We start from the raw sequence: 17870 nt of genomic DNA, 5'->3' as shown, positions 1-17870 counted from the left end.
TTTAAATTTTTGTTTTAATTTGGGCTTGACCCAAAGTTGACTTTTAAAATAAACGGGCTTTTGATTTTGACTTTGGGTCCGTCAGATAGGTTTCGATTCCACGATTTCATAGACACGTAGCACGCGTCATTTCGAGTTACGGTTTGAAAGATACGGACATGTGAAGTGAGGGGCAATTTTGTAAATTTATATAAGTGGGTTTTTAAATACCCAAAATCAGAAAATTTTCTGATTTCTCTCTCTCTCTCTAGAATTCTCTACAAGCTTCTCTCTCTCCCCTTTTATTTCTCACTCCCGCACTCTCTCACTACTCCTTCTCTTTCCCGAGCCCACTCCCCTCCCTTCTCTCACCAGCGTGGCCAGCTCCGGCCATCTACCCGACGACCCAAGACCACCGGCGAGTTGGCGCCAACCCCTCAGACCAGCCCCCCTTCGCCAACCAGCCAGCACTTCGATGAGGGCCACAACACACAGCCCGCAACCTACCCCTGCACGCACCTGCGCCAGCCACCCAGCCACGTCCGGTCACTTTTTCGGCGACCTAAGGCTCCGGCGAGCCTCCCCCGACGCCGATCAGCTCAGCCCGGCCCTCCTCCAGCCAACCTAGCCGCACGCACAGAAAACCCAGAAAACCAGCAGTTTGGCTCGCCTTTGTCTCGTTGGATTCTGACCAATTTCTAGCGCCAATCACCTCCATTTTAGGCGAGACGACCGCAGCCCGAAACGATTCGGCGGAGAATATGAGCTAGGATTCTCAATGTGAGTGGACATTTGTTTTTAGAAGCATTTTATAAAATCTGTGAATTTATTTATTGATTATTTGAGTTTTGATTGAGACATAATGAATGTGGGTGAATTCTTGGTTTTTAAATGTATTTATGAAATTCCTTTGAATTAACTGTTGTTGATAAATCTTGATTTTGATGTGGGGTTTGGTGGACGGAGTTGAATTTCGGGTTTTCAAATACTCTCGTATATAAGTTTTAAAACATAATTTTATTTGATGGTTTGTTTAAATTTATGGACCTTTTTGGAAAGAACTCTAGCTTCCTACTTAATCAATATGGCTCATTTATTACTTTGGATTTTGATTGAAAAGAATTGATTAGATTTATGCCTATTGAATTTAAATTGAGCTATGAATTTACGTTTATGGATTTAAAGTTTCTTTCGGAAAAGAACTATGATATTTATTGTCAGTGGAAAGAGGATCTACTATTTGGTTTATGGAAAAATGTTTTCAAACCACCATTTACAATACCCTCCAGATTATCAGATACATAGGTCTTTGGGACCCATCACGGCACACATATAGGCTTTGGGCCGTGTGTCGGGATGCTTCGCCCTTTGGGGGCTGCTCTGCGTGCACGTATGACCAGGATTGCCTGCACGTGCTGATTTTATTCACACGTGTGTATGGCCAGGATATTGCCTGCACGTGTTGGATTTCATTCCACATGTGTGTATGGCCAGGATATTGCCTGCCTGTGCGATGCAGGAATTCCGCACAGGTGTATGGCAAGGATTATTCAGGGTATATAGCATGGTGGAAAATGAAATTGGTATCTTCAGAGTTTAAGTATGGATTTTAAGTGAGAAATATCTTTCGAGTTTTATAATGATTTTCGATTTTGTTATTATTTTTATGACTTTGTTAATTTAGATGGCTGGTTATTTGGAAATGTGTTTTGAGTTATCTTTTCCTTGAGTTCCATGAGTTTTATAACATTCTTAAAGCTTAGAAATGGTTTTAAAACTGGAGGATTTCAAAGAGTGACGTGAGGTTTTAGAGCTAAACGTGGTTTTTGAAGGACTTTCTGAAACAGAAATTTTACTTATGTTTTCGTTTTTATTAAACTGTCCACTCACTGAGTTATCTCACGATTTTTCTTGTTTGTCTTAAATTGTCCCCTCAGGTAGTAGCTTTGGTAGAGGTCGAGCCAATAACGTCGAGGCATTTGCGTCCATCTTCCTACTCAGACCCTGTAGGTGCCATTTAATTTTTGTAGAAATTCCTTGTAATAGAATAGAGGCTCTGATGACCCCTTAAAATATTAAGTTGGTTTCTCTGCGAAATTGTTGGGTCTGAGACCCTTTTTGGTTGTGGTAGAGGTGGTTGCTGTCTTAGAAGTGCTTTTTAACAGGTTTTGAAATTCTGGGTTAGTCCATTTTCAGGGGAGGTTCTGCCGAATGTTCGGTAGGATTTTCCTTGATTTTGGATTCCCGCAAGACCTCTTCGGGGGCGGTCTTGTCAGCAGTAGTGGCCATAGGATTGGTGACATCCCTGGTAGTCTCAACATCAAAATTTTTTCTAAGCTCCTTTTCATATTTGGATTGGGAAATAAAAATTCCCCCTTCCATCTGTCTATATAATCTGACACCTAGAAAATGGTTCAACTCACCAACCATGCTAATCTCAAATTCACTACTCATGACAGTAGTAAACTTCTTAACATGCATATCACATGTAGACCCAAAGACAATGTCATCTACATAGATTTGAGCAATGACTAGGTCATGCTCTATAACGCCCCAAACCTCAGGCCCATAAATACATTGAAACCTTGACATTTAAACCTCTTTTCAAAGAATGAGCCATGCACTTAACATAATAAATAAATACAACTTTACCAAAAACATTAAATCGAAAACATTGTGTAAAAATAATTAAATAAAACTCTTGAGTCCCACTGTCTCGTCTTCTCCCCACTGCTTCCTCAGCCTGCTTAACCTGCAAAAAACTACAACCACACTACACCATGTCCATGGTACACCGGGTCATTCAAACAAACAACCCGGTAAGCTCACTAGAGCTCGTATAAGTGAAATGACTTAAACAATAATCCTCAAATAATCCTTCATTTTCCATGCTAAAAAATAATCCACAATAAAACTCATAATTACTCAAATCACATAATAATTTCATCAACAATTTCATCCAAGCATAAAGACAAAGATAATTCCTCAAGTTCACATCATAATTCCACCAAAAATAATAATAATCATTCTGCAATTCAATTGCCTAATCATCAACTATTAACCTCAACCTCAAATCATTTCCGTCTTAAATTTAATAACCTCAAAGCATAATTACCATAACTTCCATTCTCAAGATTCAAGCCTAGACATTACCAAGTCCTAGCCAAACCAAATCCTAGCAAACATATGCATACACGCAAGCAAAGCAAACAGTTAAGCTAAATAATTTCACTCACAGTCTAACCACGCGAAAAGACCGAAATGCCTTTCTTGGTTCCTTTGCTCGGATCTCCAATCTGGCAGCATAACGGCATCGGGAATGAGATTTTCCGAGCCCGTGTACCTGTTAAGATCAGACAACCAAATCAAATACACACAGAATTCACAATGGTCGTTTAAACGACCGAAACGGGCGGTAATCACCACGCACGGTGGCTGCCCAATTCACAGAAAATACAACAACGCACACTCGGACTAAAATTTCACCTCAATAGGTTCAAGTGGCAAGGAAGAGGCCAAATACACAGAGTTTGAGTCGTCGTCGCCGCTGCACAAGGCAGAATCCACGCTGGCCGAGGGTGCCCAAACCTAGGTTTTTCAAATAATCAACTTTCAGCTCAAACCGAGGCAACCAATAGCGAGAGTAGGTCGAGGGGATCGATTTTGATACCTGGGTCGACGCCACATGTCGCCGGAATCGCAGAAATCCGCCGCAGTCCAAAATCTTCAATCCGCCACCGTTTGAGGTCATCGGAGCATGGGGTAACCACGGGGAGGCTCGCCGTGATGAGAAGGAGAGTATCCAAGTGGCCCGGAGTCACGTCGTGGCCGAAAAACGCAGATCGCCGGCGGGGAGGATCGGCCCTGTTTCGTGTTGTTTCTCCATCGGGGGTAGTCGCCAGAGCAAGGGAGTGGCATGGCTGAACTCACCGAGGCCTGGGGAAGAAAACCTAAGTGGTCGCCGCCCTCAAATCCGCCGAAAAAGGTGAGTCGTCGCCGAAGGCCCGATCGGCTTGAACTAGGTACGATTTTTGGGGGGTTTCTGGGCTAAACGGTGCACAGAGGAAGGAGGAGGGAGGATAGGCGAGCTCGGGGAGCTTTCGTCCGCCTCCATCCGCCGCCGGACGCGCGTCCACGCGCCGATGACAGTGCGGCGGTGCTGAACGGGCGAGAAAGAAAGAGAGAGAGAGAGAGAGAGAGAGAGAGAGAGAGAGAGAGAGAGAGAGAGAGAGAAAAAAAAAAAAAAAAGAGTGAGTGAGTGAGTGAGTGAGTGAGAGTGATATAAAAATCTGAAATTTTGGGTTTTTAAACCACTTTCGTAAAAATTACAAGTTTGCCCTTTACTTCCAAAAGTTCGTAACTTTCAAACCATAACTCCAATCGACGTGTGCTACGTGTCTACGAACTCGTGGGCTCGAAACCTATCCAACGGACCCTAAGTCCAAATCAAAAGCCCATTTATCTTAAAGTCAACTTTTGGGTCAAGCCCAAATTAAATCTAAAACCTTTTAATTTCTAAATAAATTCTCAAAATCCTTAAAATAAATTCTCAAAATATTTAAAATAAATCTTTGAAAAATACGGGGTCTCACATGCTCAATCTTCTTTATGAACAAGGTTTTGTCCACATACCCTCTAAAATACCCCTTTCCAAGCAAATAGGATGTTAACCTCTCATACCAAACTCTAGGAGCTTGTTTCAGATCATAAAGAGCTTTCTTAAGTCTATAGACATGTTTTGGATGCTTATGATCGATCTTCAAATCCTTTGGGTTGTTCAACATATACTTATTCTTGAAGAATGTCATTCAGAAAGCCATTTTGACATCCATTTGGTGTAACTTGAACTTGTAGTAACAAGCCAAACCTAAGAGCAACCTGACAGACTCCAACCTTGCAACAGGGGCGAAGGTTTCACCAAAGTCTATACCTTCCATTTGAGTGTATCCTTGAGCCACAAGCCTAGCCTTGTTTTGAACTACTTCTCCAAACTCATCAGTCTTATTCTTGAAAATCCACTTAGTGTCAATCACATTCACATGGGATGGTCTTGGCATTAGATATCACACATCATTTCTAATGAACTAATTGAACTATTCTTGCATAGCTAAAACACAGTCACCATCAGTTAAGGCTTCTCCTACGTTCTTGGGTTCTATCTTAGACACATAACACATGTGAGTGATCTTCGCCTCAACTCTATTAGAACTCCTAATGACCATTTCATCATCTAACCCTCCAATGATGGCGATGGCTAGATGATTCTTTTGAACCCTTGAGGAGGATCCTTTAGACTTTCTAGGACCTTCCTGGACACTTGTCTCTTTATCTCCTTCAACATTTGAGACCTCCTCCTTCTTAGGCTCATCACTAACTTTCTCAAGAGGCAAGGAAGCAGTGTGGTCATCTCCTATGACATGAGGACTTGAGACATCATCAAACAAAACATTGATAGACTCCATAAATGTACCAGTTCTCTTATTGAAGATTCTATAAGCTCGGCTATTTAAAGAATACCCAAGAAAGATGCCAACATCACTCCTAGGTTTTAACTTATGCTACTCTTCTCTATCCCTTAGAACGTAGCATGTGCAACCAAACACCCGAAAGTACTTGACATTCGGTTTCTTACCCTTCTAGAGTCCATAAGGAGTCTTATCAGCTCCATGTCTTAGGTAAACTCTATTGACAATGTAACATGCAGTATTCATTGCCTCAGCCCAAAAATGACTAGAAAGATTCTTGTTGTTCAACATAACCCTGGACATATCAAGTAAAACCATATTCTTCCTTTTTACAATCTCATCATGCTAAGGTGTACCTGCAGCAACAAACTCTTGTACAATGCCATGAGTATTACAATAAGCAGTAAACTAATTATTTTTAAACTCACCACCATGGTCACACTACTACAAAAAATGTAATAGACATCGGTCAATAGACAACGGTTTGTATTTTTGTTGTTATCTTAATTTACCACACAACGGTTTTTAACAAACCGTTATATTAAGGTATATTATCTCATGGTATTTGGTTTGATAATTTTTCCTAACAATTAACAGACAATAATATTAGGAAATACCGTTGTGTTGGGCAAGTTTGACAAAAATAAAAATTTTTGCGGGTCTTTGTATTTGACGAAGCGCATGACCCCATTAATGAAATTATACGACGCTTTAAGTCTTTTGGGTCAAAGCCCTCTGACTTCACCCCCTTCATCCTCACATCGATCTCCATCTTCATCCTCACATCGATCAAACTTCACCATCGCGCATCCTCATCTCCATCTTCATAGCGTATCTCCATCTCCACCTGCATCTCATCCCGCATCGCCCCATCTCTGCACAAATCGACTGAAACATTGAGAAAGCCATAAATCGCCTATCTCTACACTCCTGTTCAACATCTTCACCCATTTCTACACTCCCGTTCAGGTACATTTGGGTTAGGGTTTGTTTTTGGGGTTCATATGAATCCAAAGCTGGTGTCAAAGTTGCCAGCTTAAAAGTTACCAGGAACAGTTTAGATCTATATTGGTTAGGGTTTGAAATGTTTTGCTCATTTGAAACTCAATTTGGAGTCGAAGATAAAGAACAAACTTCAATTTGGAGATTTTGATCTAAGTTCAATTTAAGGTTTCTTTCTTTTTATTATTATGTATTCGATTTTGGGGTTTAGGAGCGGCTTTAAGGGTAGAGGAGTTTGCTTTCCAGTGGGTTTGTGAATTTCTAGTGGCTGATTTATGTTTTAGGAGGGGGCTAGGGCTAAGATATTGACGGTTGGTTTTTTGGTCTGAAAATGGGATTCTGGTTGGGTTTGGTTATCTTCTTGATCCTTGGGAAGTCATAAACATCACACAGTTTTCACTAGATTACATTGACCAAGAGGAAAAACTTTCTCGTAGCAATATATATGAACCTAGATTCAAAGGACATCAGACCCTTGAGGAAAGAGAGCAATCCTTCTAGGCAAAAATCAAACTCTTCATTGTGGATTTATCAGAGAACCTTCAGGGCTCTCAAGCACTGGATTTGATTTAGATGTGAAGGACAATGCATACATGAACAACTGTAATGTTGCAGTATCTTGCATTTTTGGAAGCTCTAACTTTCTAAGGAGGCCTACAAGCAAAAAAGGTAAATGTGTTGAACTTATAAGGCATATAATCAAATGTCTTTGGTTAAATGGCTTTTCTTTTCCCTTTTTTTTCACTATTAAACAAGATGCTGCTAAAAAAACTGAACTTCTTGCAGATGTTTTCTTTGACTGATAAATGTTTAATCTATTGATTAGACCCTTTTTGTTAGACAAGAAAAGTAATAGATGGACTTGAAGATGATGAACCAGGTAAAAAAAAGTAGAGTTTTCTTTCATACAACACTTTTCACTTGTATAATCTTTACGAAAAGGCCGTGTGAAGAGATAAAGAGGAAAGAGAGGCATTATAGGACTTTTCATGAAGTATGGAGATAAAAAACAATTAATTGGCATTTTATTTGTGGGAACCATTGGTCCTATTTATGGTACGAGTGTGGATGGGTTTAAAGTATGATTTGATTGATGGCTCTAATACCTTCTAAGACATTGAAGGTTGTGTGCCAGATATGTCTTGATTTCGAATCGCCTACTTTTGTCCTTAGTAAGTTATGCTAGGAGATGATTGATAGAAAAACATAACTATTTCCTACAATCTGGAAAACTATACATCCTGAGGATTACTTAAAGTTTGAAACTATTATTGCATGCTTTCTTTCTTTTAGTGAGGATAATATATCCTTATTTGCTACAGATCATAAAGTTTGAAACTATTATTGCATGCTTTCTTTCTTTTAGTGAGGATAATGTATCATTATTTGCTACAAATCAGTGAATATTCCAAGAAAATGGGATTTGAAGGCTTTTGAAGGTGGATTCCAACTAGATTTAGGGTGGGTTTCAATTACTTACCTTGGTTTTGTGCATAGCAAAGATATCAATCCAAATCTCTCCACCCTTTTCCATGTCTCACTTTATCTCTCTCACTCTAATAATTGTTTTCAAATTCTTGTCGGATGGCTCTTTCAGATGAGCAGGTGGAAAATGTGGGAATTAGAGAGACCAAGACAGTTAACTACTAGTTCTCATTAATTCATTGACTACCAGTTGACTACTACCAGTCAGTTGAATTATTAATTCATTTACTTTGTGTTGCCCTTGGTTGGAGTGAAAAAACTGTTCATGTATTAAATTTATGGGTTTGATTAATTTGTTGCAAGACAAATTTAACAATGTCTTTTGTTGTTAATTACTGTTTTGGTGAAAAATGTCATTTGTTGTTAAATTACTGTTTTGAGTGTTCTTTAATTTAAATTACACATCAGGATTTGGGGATTGGTTTGCTCTATCTCTCTCTCTGGTTGTTCTTGATGGACAGATGATCCTCAAATCTAGTATATTCAATTGTGTTGTGTACGTTGACAGGTTTAAGAGAACGGGTCGCAGATATTAAGACTCGGACTCATGCCATGAAGTGTCTCACTACTTTCTTTGAAGCCATAGGTCTAGGATTTATTTTTGAAAGAGTAAGTTCATTATGTAAAGGAGAAGATATGCTGGAGCAATTTCATTGTGTAAGGGATCCTGCATTGATTTTTTTTTTCCTTTGGTTTCAGAAGAATGCTCTGGTTAGCTTGTTTCCACTGATTGGATCATCAAGTATTAGGTACTTTTCATTTTTGTATATGTTCTAGTTCTAGGCATTATTATATATATTCATATCAATAACTTAGAAATGCTACACCATGCGCTAGCTAGCTACAAAGCTAATACATGTAATGTCAATGATGCTCACGTATATAACTATGTACTAGATAGAAAGATGATCATAGTGAAATTTTTGGGTGGTGGCAGTTAAATGGGAATTATATATATATTTATATTAAGAAAGGGTAATATAAGGTCTACTAAGTTACTCCAAATTTGATTAATATATTTCATCTTATGGTTATAGTTTCATAATTAACTAGCTAGCAGTTCTCTTGTTTTATTACTAATGAGTTTGACTTGGTAATCCTAATCAAGTGTCCAAATTAAAGTGTTTGCAATCTGAATTTTTTTTATTATCCTTGGAGGTAATTAAAAAACTTCATAAGCATCAAGCTCAAGTGATAAACACATACAAAGCTAAAATTGGAGAATCATCAAACCTTGAAGGATGCTGCATATAAGGTTCTTGTATTCCTTTTTGTATTGTGATAATACTAATATGCTAACCATGAGTTTGCAGTTTATTATTATTAATTTTTTTTTTTTCATGTACAAATCCAGATTCAATTAATCTAAACGTACTAAAATCAAGTAAATTTGATTTTTTAATGGTGGGGCATACTAACTTCTTTACACTAAATGTATATTGGCTTCTTTATTTCTTCCAATATGACTTTAATTCTATATAATTTGATTTTTTTCCTTAATGACAAGGCAATCCGAACATGGTTATGGCACTAGCTGAGAGAATAAAGTAGATTCAGTTGAGTCAAGGAAAGTGGCAGCAGAGGTAAGTTTATTATTTTCTGCTTCATATGAATGAGTACTTACTGAAGATATCTTAGGCATACTTGTATAAAAGTGTTTGGTTTTGGTTTTTTTATTTTCAAATTTTGTAGGATCCAAATATGGCAGTCTTAGCAACTGAGTTTTTTTTTTTTTTTTTTTTTTTTTTTTTTTTTTTTTTTCTAAATATGGTTCATAAGTTGGTTGCAGAACATATAATGATACCATGATGTTGTAGTTGATTCCATGTTTAACAATTCCAGTGATGACAATAATTTGTGTTCCCACCCAAATATACGTACTCACTCAAGATATTGGCTTTGGGCTGCTTATAGGTCTCGTTGATCATTTGGTGAGGTAGTATTGCTTTCTTTCTTTTTCCTTTCTTGTCTTTCAGTGAATTTTCTCTTTCGATCCATTTATCTAATACATATTGTTTACCTTCTTCCTAAATTTGAAGCTTTTGCTAACAGGAAAATATAGCATGCGAATCATTACATTTGAACCGGCTCATCTTTGTGAGTATCAATTTACTATTGCATGTTACTCTAAAGTTTCACATTGTTCAAATTATGTAAATATACAAAATTATCAAGGATTATAATAGTGTTTAATTTCAATTCTTCTATTTAAAGCTTGCATATGACTTTCTTATTGTTTTGCATTGCATTGATATCCTATTAGCTTTATTTTGATTGTAGTTGGCAGTAAGAAGCTGGCATATATGGATGCATATGCTTGTGACTTAAGGGGCTTAAGTTGGAAGCTAGGAAGTAAAGGTGTTATGTTAAGCTAGGTTTTTTTTTTTTTGCCTCTTCTTTTATGCTAGTTTGACTGAATGTATTTTTTATACAACTGATCACACTTATGGAACTTATCATGTAATGTAATCTTACATATATATATATGAAGTATTTTTTGGTTTAATTTTGAGCATGAGCATACATTGGTATACTATAACTAAATGTTGTATTGCAATGGTTTTCAATAGAAACCGATGTACCAAAGCATTATATACATCAAAATCAAATTGAAATTATTATCTTACACAATGGTTATATGGTTAAAACTATTGTACTAAGTGTCGTCCTACAACGATTTTCAATAGAAACCGATGTACCAAAGCATTATATACATTAAAACCAAACTGAAATTATTATTTTACACAACGGTTATTATACATAAACCGTTGTCTTAAAATAGTTGTAAAAAACATGCATTAGGGTATAAAAACTATTGTCTCATCTATTAGTACACATCGGTCTTTAAATAAAAACCGATGTCTAGATAGGTACGCAACAACAGTATCTCCTAAACCATTAGTTTTTAAGGGTGTAAAAACAATGGTTTTAGATTAAAACCATTGTGTTAATGTTTAAAAGACAACATATATTACCCGTTGTCTATTGGTACCCCAATAGACGTCGGTCGATTAGACGACTGTATTTGGGCATACTAGACAACGGTTTTTACCCATTGTCTATTAGCTTTTTTGTAGTAGTGATCACTTCTAATTCTAACAATTGAAGAGATTTTCATGCTTTTGTCATTTTGAATCCTAACACAAATTGCACAGAAATTTTCAAAAACATTTGATTTATCATGCAAGAAGCAACTCAAGTGAAACGTGAGAAATCATCAACCATAACAAGCAGTACATATCGTTTCTTTTCCATACTCAAGGTTTGCATAGGATCTATAAACTCATGTGGAAGCTCTAAAACTCTAGAGGTTGTCATAGTATTCAATTTTTTATGGGGACTTTTAATTTTCTTACCTAGTCTACAAGGACCACAAAACTCTTCATGCTTAGACTCCAACTTAGGCAATCCTTTCACATGCAATTTCCTTTTTAGACAACTTTTTAAGTTCCTTAAAATTCATATGACCCAAATGTTGATATATGCCAAACAGTCAAAGAATCAAGTTTAATTGCACACGTCAAAAACATTAGTATCACATGATTCAATACAATCGCAGTTATCTCTAGATCTCACACCAGTCAAAACAATTTTTCCATCAACATCAACAACACTGCATTTTTCACGAGTAAAGCACATATGCAATTTTTGATCATCACAAATTTGACTAATGCTAATGAGATTAGTCTTGAGATTTTCAACATATGCAACCTTGTCAAGTTTAGGAATTCAATGAGCAGAAAATTGAACATCTACCAAGAATCCTAGACTTACTACCATCACCAAAAGTCACTGATCCACCATTCAAATCATTGGTAAAGAAAGTAAACAAACTCCTACCATCTGTCATCTGTCTAGAGAAAACACTATCAAAATACCATACAACAGAATTATGAGCAAACAAGGCAGTAAGTACAATAAGACAAGTTTGATTTTCTTTCCTGACCTACACTTGCCTAACCTGACACATTAGGTTTGGAAGTAGAGAACATCTTTGAAATTCTACTTACTTCACTCAATAAGTCATGAACTTGACTTTGGAGTGTCAAGTTTTTACTTCCTGCCTTTGGCACATTTACACTTCTAGAATTTTTCCTAAGAATATTACACATTGGTTTGATGTGACCAACTCTACCATAGTTGTGGCATGTAGGAATAAACCTAGATTGAGAAACATGCTTATTCAAAGAAGTTTTCACATGGGAGGCTTCAAGGTTTGGATTCTTAGCTTCAACAGAAGCTTTGACAAACTTAGCTGCAAAAACAGAAGAACTGGGTTCACAGTACTTGTATCTTAATCCCTTCTTATCACCTAAATTTTTTCTCACACGTACTTAACATCCTGTCAACATTTTCAGCCCCTATGGTCAAGTCCAAGATTCTTTTCTTAACTTGCAAGCTCTAGCTCCAAACCCACTTTTTAAGTTTCAAGGGCAACTACAAATCTTGCTTGCTCATCATTTTTATTTTCAAAAGTAAAAATTTAGAAAGAAGTTGTTTCTTTTGAAAATTGCTCTCATTCACAAAGGTTTTCCAAAGTAGCCTTAGGTGATGAAATCATGATTTCGTAGCCTAATGTCTAGTGCGACGAGGTTTGAGCGACGAACCTTTGACGAAGTGATTTCGTCGCCCAAAACCTTAGGTGACGAAATCGTATTTTGGGCGACGAAATCGTATTTTGTGCGACGAAATTCCTTTTTTTTTTTTTTGTAGCGTCTTGCAAGTTTATGTAAGTCAAAAAATACAAGCATTTAAGATGATTGTGCAATTACCATCACAATCCTCCATACCATCATATATTTCTGAAAGTAAGAATTAAGGTGGCGAAAGAATTCCTCTGTGAAATCTTTATGCCTCCGTGCAACTATTGCATTAACGTTAGTTGGCTTGTCTTGTATCTCCTTGAGAAGTTAGCTGTGTCTTTCAATTTCAACATCAATCTGCAATGCTCACTCCTGATCAAACGCTCGAAACTCAAAGAAGCATCTATTAATTGAATCTGTACCTTTCTTTTAGACGTTAAATAAACAGTAGAAGAAATGAGAATGAGGTGTTTAATCTCATGCAACCTGGAACACTAAAGCCAGAACTCAATCAATTGATTTGATTCCAACACTTTTGTTTACTCTAACTTGGGGTCTCCAAAATAACAAAAAATATAGCTTCAAAATATTTGTTCATCTTTTAATTCCTTAGACATTTCAGAAACAAAACAAACAATCAATACAAACATAGAACCAAAAGAATTAGATAGAGATATTTTCATACCTTCTTCACCTTTCATCCCAAAGAAATAAATTTTTCTTTCGTAGTTGAATCACCCTCTATATCTGCCCGTGACCTACACCGATTATAAAATCTTTCCCTATATTTCTTCCAATGCTCCCTAAATACCAAAACCTTCCTCCATTCCTTTGCCCTAGGCTTCTCATTCATGAAAATATCAATTATCTTATCACAAAATTGAGTCATGGTGTAACCTTCAGCAACTTCAACCTCTACTTGCTCCTCCACTTGGGCAGTGGCTATGTTACTTGCTTCGGGACCTGAACAACAATTTCCTCTCCAATTTTTGACAGACCCCAGAAAAACAGGGAAGATATTCTCACTATTACAGATTTATAGTTGTTCAATTGCTTATGAAAAAAGAAAAACTGTAAACAAACAAATTACAATATTGAGTCTTGTGCTTTATTCTGTTTTGGTTTTTCAAAAAGATTAACAAACCCAATTTGCTGGCTAATGTAAAAAGAGGTTCTCATGAAATTTGACCATTGCTAGTTGGTCGATATTGAGGTGAGCACCACTCACCTGGAACATCACTAAGGAAAATTTGTAAGAATTATTTATGGACAAACCTAGATTACTTAGGAAACAAAACAACTCATCATGTCTAAGAACAAAGGAATTGAGCTCTCCATGGTCTATCCAGATTCATCCTATATAACAGATGTGTTAACAAGTTTTAAGGGATGAAGGACTTATAGAAGTTGTAGGACTTCACCTAGATATGAACTAGGACTCTTAACCTTAGAGAGGCAGGATTGTATCTCAGCACAAAGTCTACTATGGGAAGGACTTGTTGAGACATCCTCTATTAAATAGAGCTAGTCCATGCTCTCATACATACTTCAGAAAACTGAAACCCATATACCAGTAGCACCAAGTTGTAGAGAGAGTAGAAGACTAGTTCCATCACTTAGCCATTCAGCCATGTCTTCTTCAGTACCATGTAGTTCATGCGTCTGGGTTATTTAATTGGTTCTCATGTATTCTAATTCATGTATGTCTTAAGGTATATATGTTAGTTACATAAGTGTGTTTTACATTTGGTATCAGAGCAATACATACATGTTTAAGAATCAAAAGTTTTTCCAAATCAATGTTTGCTTAAACAAGGAACGAAAAACAATCAAACTGTACTAGCTCTGTTTTCTTAATTGGGCCAGGTCTTGAAGTTTTTTTTTAAAAAAGCCCAAACCTTATTTTTATGGCTCATATAGTAAGACCCGACCCATATATATAGATGTGGAACAAAACTCTGTTTTGTTTCTCACTTTAGAAGAGAACGAACATGAATGAGTTTATTAAGGTTTTAGGTTACTACTTCACAATAATCGATCTTGCATATTAATCAGTCTTCAATTATTTGCTATACTACTGCAATTTTGGTTTTTCCTTTTCGATTTTGGTTTTATGGATTATTTTGGCTAACTGGTGCAGCAGGAGCTCTATGCACTAGGTAAGTTTTTCGTTTTCTATGATTTTCCAATTCAAATTCTTTCTTTTTAGAGCACCTATATATGGGGGTGCAAATAGGTTTACTTTCTGTCTAAGCATGCTGCCCCATTGTTGTGTTGGATGGAATTAGTGTGATTATGTATAATTGCTATGTTTTGATTCTGAGATAAATCTATGGTTTTTCTTAGCTGCGTTTTCTGCATTTTTTGCATATTAGTGTACATATATCACATATATATACTTAAGCAATCAAGTTTTAGTTGTAAAACCTGTTTGTAATCCGCTACTATAACATGCTTTACAAAATAATTGCTTAAAGGAATTCTTTGATCTTAAATCTGGATTTTAAATTGATTAGTACTACCAAAGTAATACACATCGATTGCAGTTTCTAATGATTACAGTCTATAAGATCAACCTTGTAGTATTAGATTAATAGTTCACTTCTCAAAGGATTTAAACTTCCAGAGTTGATAGTAGTATGTTGCAGGTTGGATAAAACAAAAGGATATTCTTAGTAGTTATCGATCTTCTTGCTCAAAAGTGTAGAAACTACTTAGAAAATGTTTTTTTCTCATAATCTGGTAACATGATCAAAAATAAATATATGCAAATCAAGTCATCTTGCTCAAAAGTGTTACTTGTTATTGCATAAAAAGTATATTTTTTTTTATTAGTATGAATGTTTCCTGCAATATAAGATTCTTAGTTTCTTTTTGCATGTTCTTGTTTTATTTCCAACTATCTCAAACTTTTCTCAAATTGAAACTCTCACTGGCACCAATTTTAAGAAATGGAAGCAAGACATAGAAATTTACCTAGGCTAATCCGAGCATGACTTAGCCTTGAGAGAAGACAAATCAGAGCAAATCACCCCTGATAGCACAACTGAGGAAAAGGTGAAGATGGAAAAATGGGAGAGATCAAATAGGATGGCCTTATTGATTATGAAAAAGGCCATGATTGATACTGTTAGGGGAGGCATAGGTCCTTGTGACAATGCTAAGGATTTCATAGAAGCTGTAGGTGAGAAATTCAAAGAATCTGAAAAGGCAGAAACTGGAAATTTGATGACTGCTTTAACTTCTTCCCAAGTATGATGGATAGGGGAGTGTGCGTGAGCACATCTTGAAGCTTATAGATATAGCCTCTAAGCTCCAAGCCCTAGAAATTGCTATATCTGATCCTTTTCTAGTTCATATGGCACTGAATTCTCTGCCACAACAGTATGGACAATTGAGAACCACTTACAATACTCATAAAGACAATTGGAGTTTGAATGAACTCATCTCCATTTGTGTCCAAGAAGAGGAAAGGATTAGATAAGAAAATGAAGAAGTTAAATAACCAGTTCAAGAAAGGGAAAAACAAAACTGCTAAAGACATTCAGCCCCTCAAGAACAACTCTTAGCTAGCCTGCCAAAACCACCAATCCATCTAGCAACTCTCACAACTTAGGACCAATTCAAACAACACCTTTCAAATGCTTTTTCTGCTAGAAAGAAGGCCATATGAAAAGTAACTGTTCCAACTATAAGGGTTGGCTAGCCAAGAAGGGTAAGATACACATATTCAATTGCCTTGACAGTAATTTAATTAATATTCCTTCGAACACTTGGTGGATTGACACTGCCTCACCCATACATATTTCTAATACTATGCAAGGCATGGAAAGAAAAAGGACACCAAGTGAGGAGGAAGCACGAGTATGTGCAGGCAATGGAATGAGGGTAGCTGTGAATGCCATAGGAGCTTTTAGGTTTAGGTTAGAGTTAGGTTATTTACTAGAGTTGGAGAATGTATTTGTCATTCCTTCTATGAGAGGGAACTTAGTTTCCATTTCCAAACTTATTGATTCTGGTTTTTCATTTAATATCAATAAATTAGGCTTTCACTTTTATTTAAATTCTGTTTTTGTTGGAAAAGCCTTAATGTTTGATGGATATTGGAAACTAATGTATGAATTGCCAAATGAAACCTATCTAATTGAAAATATAGTGGGGATTAAGAGACATAGATCTAAGGAAAGTTCATCTTTCCTATGGCACAAACGACTAGGACATATCTCCAAAAAAAGGATGCAACAATTAGAAAAAGAAAATATGCTTCCAGAATTAAATTATGCAGATTTTGATATCTGTATAGAGTGCATAAAAGGTAAAATGACCAACTCTAGGAAGAAGAACTCAAACCGAAGCCTCTTAGAAATTATACACACAGACATTTGTGGTCCCTTTCCAACCCAAACAATATCTGGAAATCAGTACTTCATAACTTTCATAGATGATTTTTCTAGATATTGTTACATATACGTACCTTATCTCAGAAAAATCAAAAGCCTTAGAAGTTTTTAAAATATTTAAAACTGAAGTGGAAAAGCAGCTGGATTAATCAATTAAAGTTGTGAGATCTGATAGGGGAGGAGAGTACTACGGTAGGTATAATGAATCAGGGCAAAATAAAAGTGTTTTTGCTCTTTAACTACAAGAACAAGGCATACAAGCCCAGTACACTACACCAAGAACTCCAAAACAAAATGGAGTTGCTGAAAGAAGGAAACGAACCCTTCTAAACATGGTGAGAAGTATGATGTGTGCCACTGCCTTGCCTAATTTTTTTGTGGGGAGAAGCCTTGAAAACAACAAACTACATTTCTAATAGGGTTCCAAGCAAATCAATTCAAAAAATTCCTTTTGAACTATGGACAAAAAGAAAGTCAAGCCTATTTTATTTCCATATATGGGGGTATAGGGCTGAAGCTAGACTTTATAACCCTCAAGAAAAGAAATTAGATGCCAAAACAATAAGTGCTTATTTTATTGGCTATTCGGAAAAATCTAAATGTTACAAATTCTATTGTCCTAAGAACCATACTAGAATTGTAGAGCCAAACAAGGCAAGATTCATAGAAGATGTTTGTTCTGACCAAAATCAGTTTTCGGATGAACTTGAATTAAAAGAACAACCTGACACTTCTACAAGCTTTCTAGAACCAACAATCCTTGATTTTAATCTTAGGAACACTGTTTTAGATGAGCAGAACCATGTAACAGTAGAGATTGAAGATCATCAACCCTTAGCAGACCAACCATTAGAGCAACAAGTAGTAGAAGTACCAAGGAGGCAGTCACAAAGGGTGAGAAGATCAGCTATTTCAGAAGATTACATGGCTTATTTACAAGAAACAGATTTTGGGGA

General features: G+C 36.4%; 1 long non-coding RNA gene and 1 pseudogene across 5 annotated transcripts; both read left to right on the top strand.

The window, feature by feature from the left end:
- Positions 1-6180: 6180 nt before the first annotated feature.
- Positions 6181-10376, top strand: LOC147292464 (uncharacterized). 5 transcript variants are annotated; one of them, XR_015120596.1, is made up of 7 exons: positions 6181-7115; positions 8440-8540; positions 8631-8680; positions 9439-9514; positions 9774-9867; positions 9971-10028; positions 10212-10376. It is a non-coding gene; the product is annotated as an uncharacterized LOC147292464 (long non-coding RNA). The 5 variants fall into 5 exon arrangements; XR_015120597.1 differs by having other exon boundaries at positions 7233-8680; XR_015120599.1 differs by having other exon boundaries at positions 6181-8680; positions 9984-10028.
- Positions 10377-14505: 4129 nt separating this feature from the next.
- On the top strand, positions 14506-15998 carry LOC147292463 (uncharacterized; annotated as a pseudogene).
- The last annotated feature ends 1872 nt before the right edge of the window (positions 15999-17870 follow it).

The sequence above is a fragment of the Dryas octopetala genome, chromosome 2 (assembly GCF_963921425.1).
Source record: "Dryas octopetala chromosome 2, drDryOcto1.1, whole genome shotgun sequence".
Taxonomy (NCBI): domain Eukaryota; kingdom Viridiplantae; phylum Streptophyta; class Magnoliopsida; order Rosales; family Rosaceae; genus Dryas; species Dryas octopetala.
The sequence above is the reverse complement of the archived record's forward strand: the minus strand, read 5'-3'. Positions and strand labels throughout refer to the sequence as shown.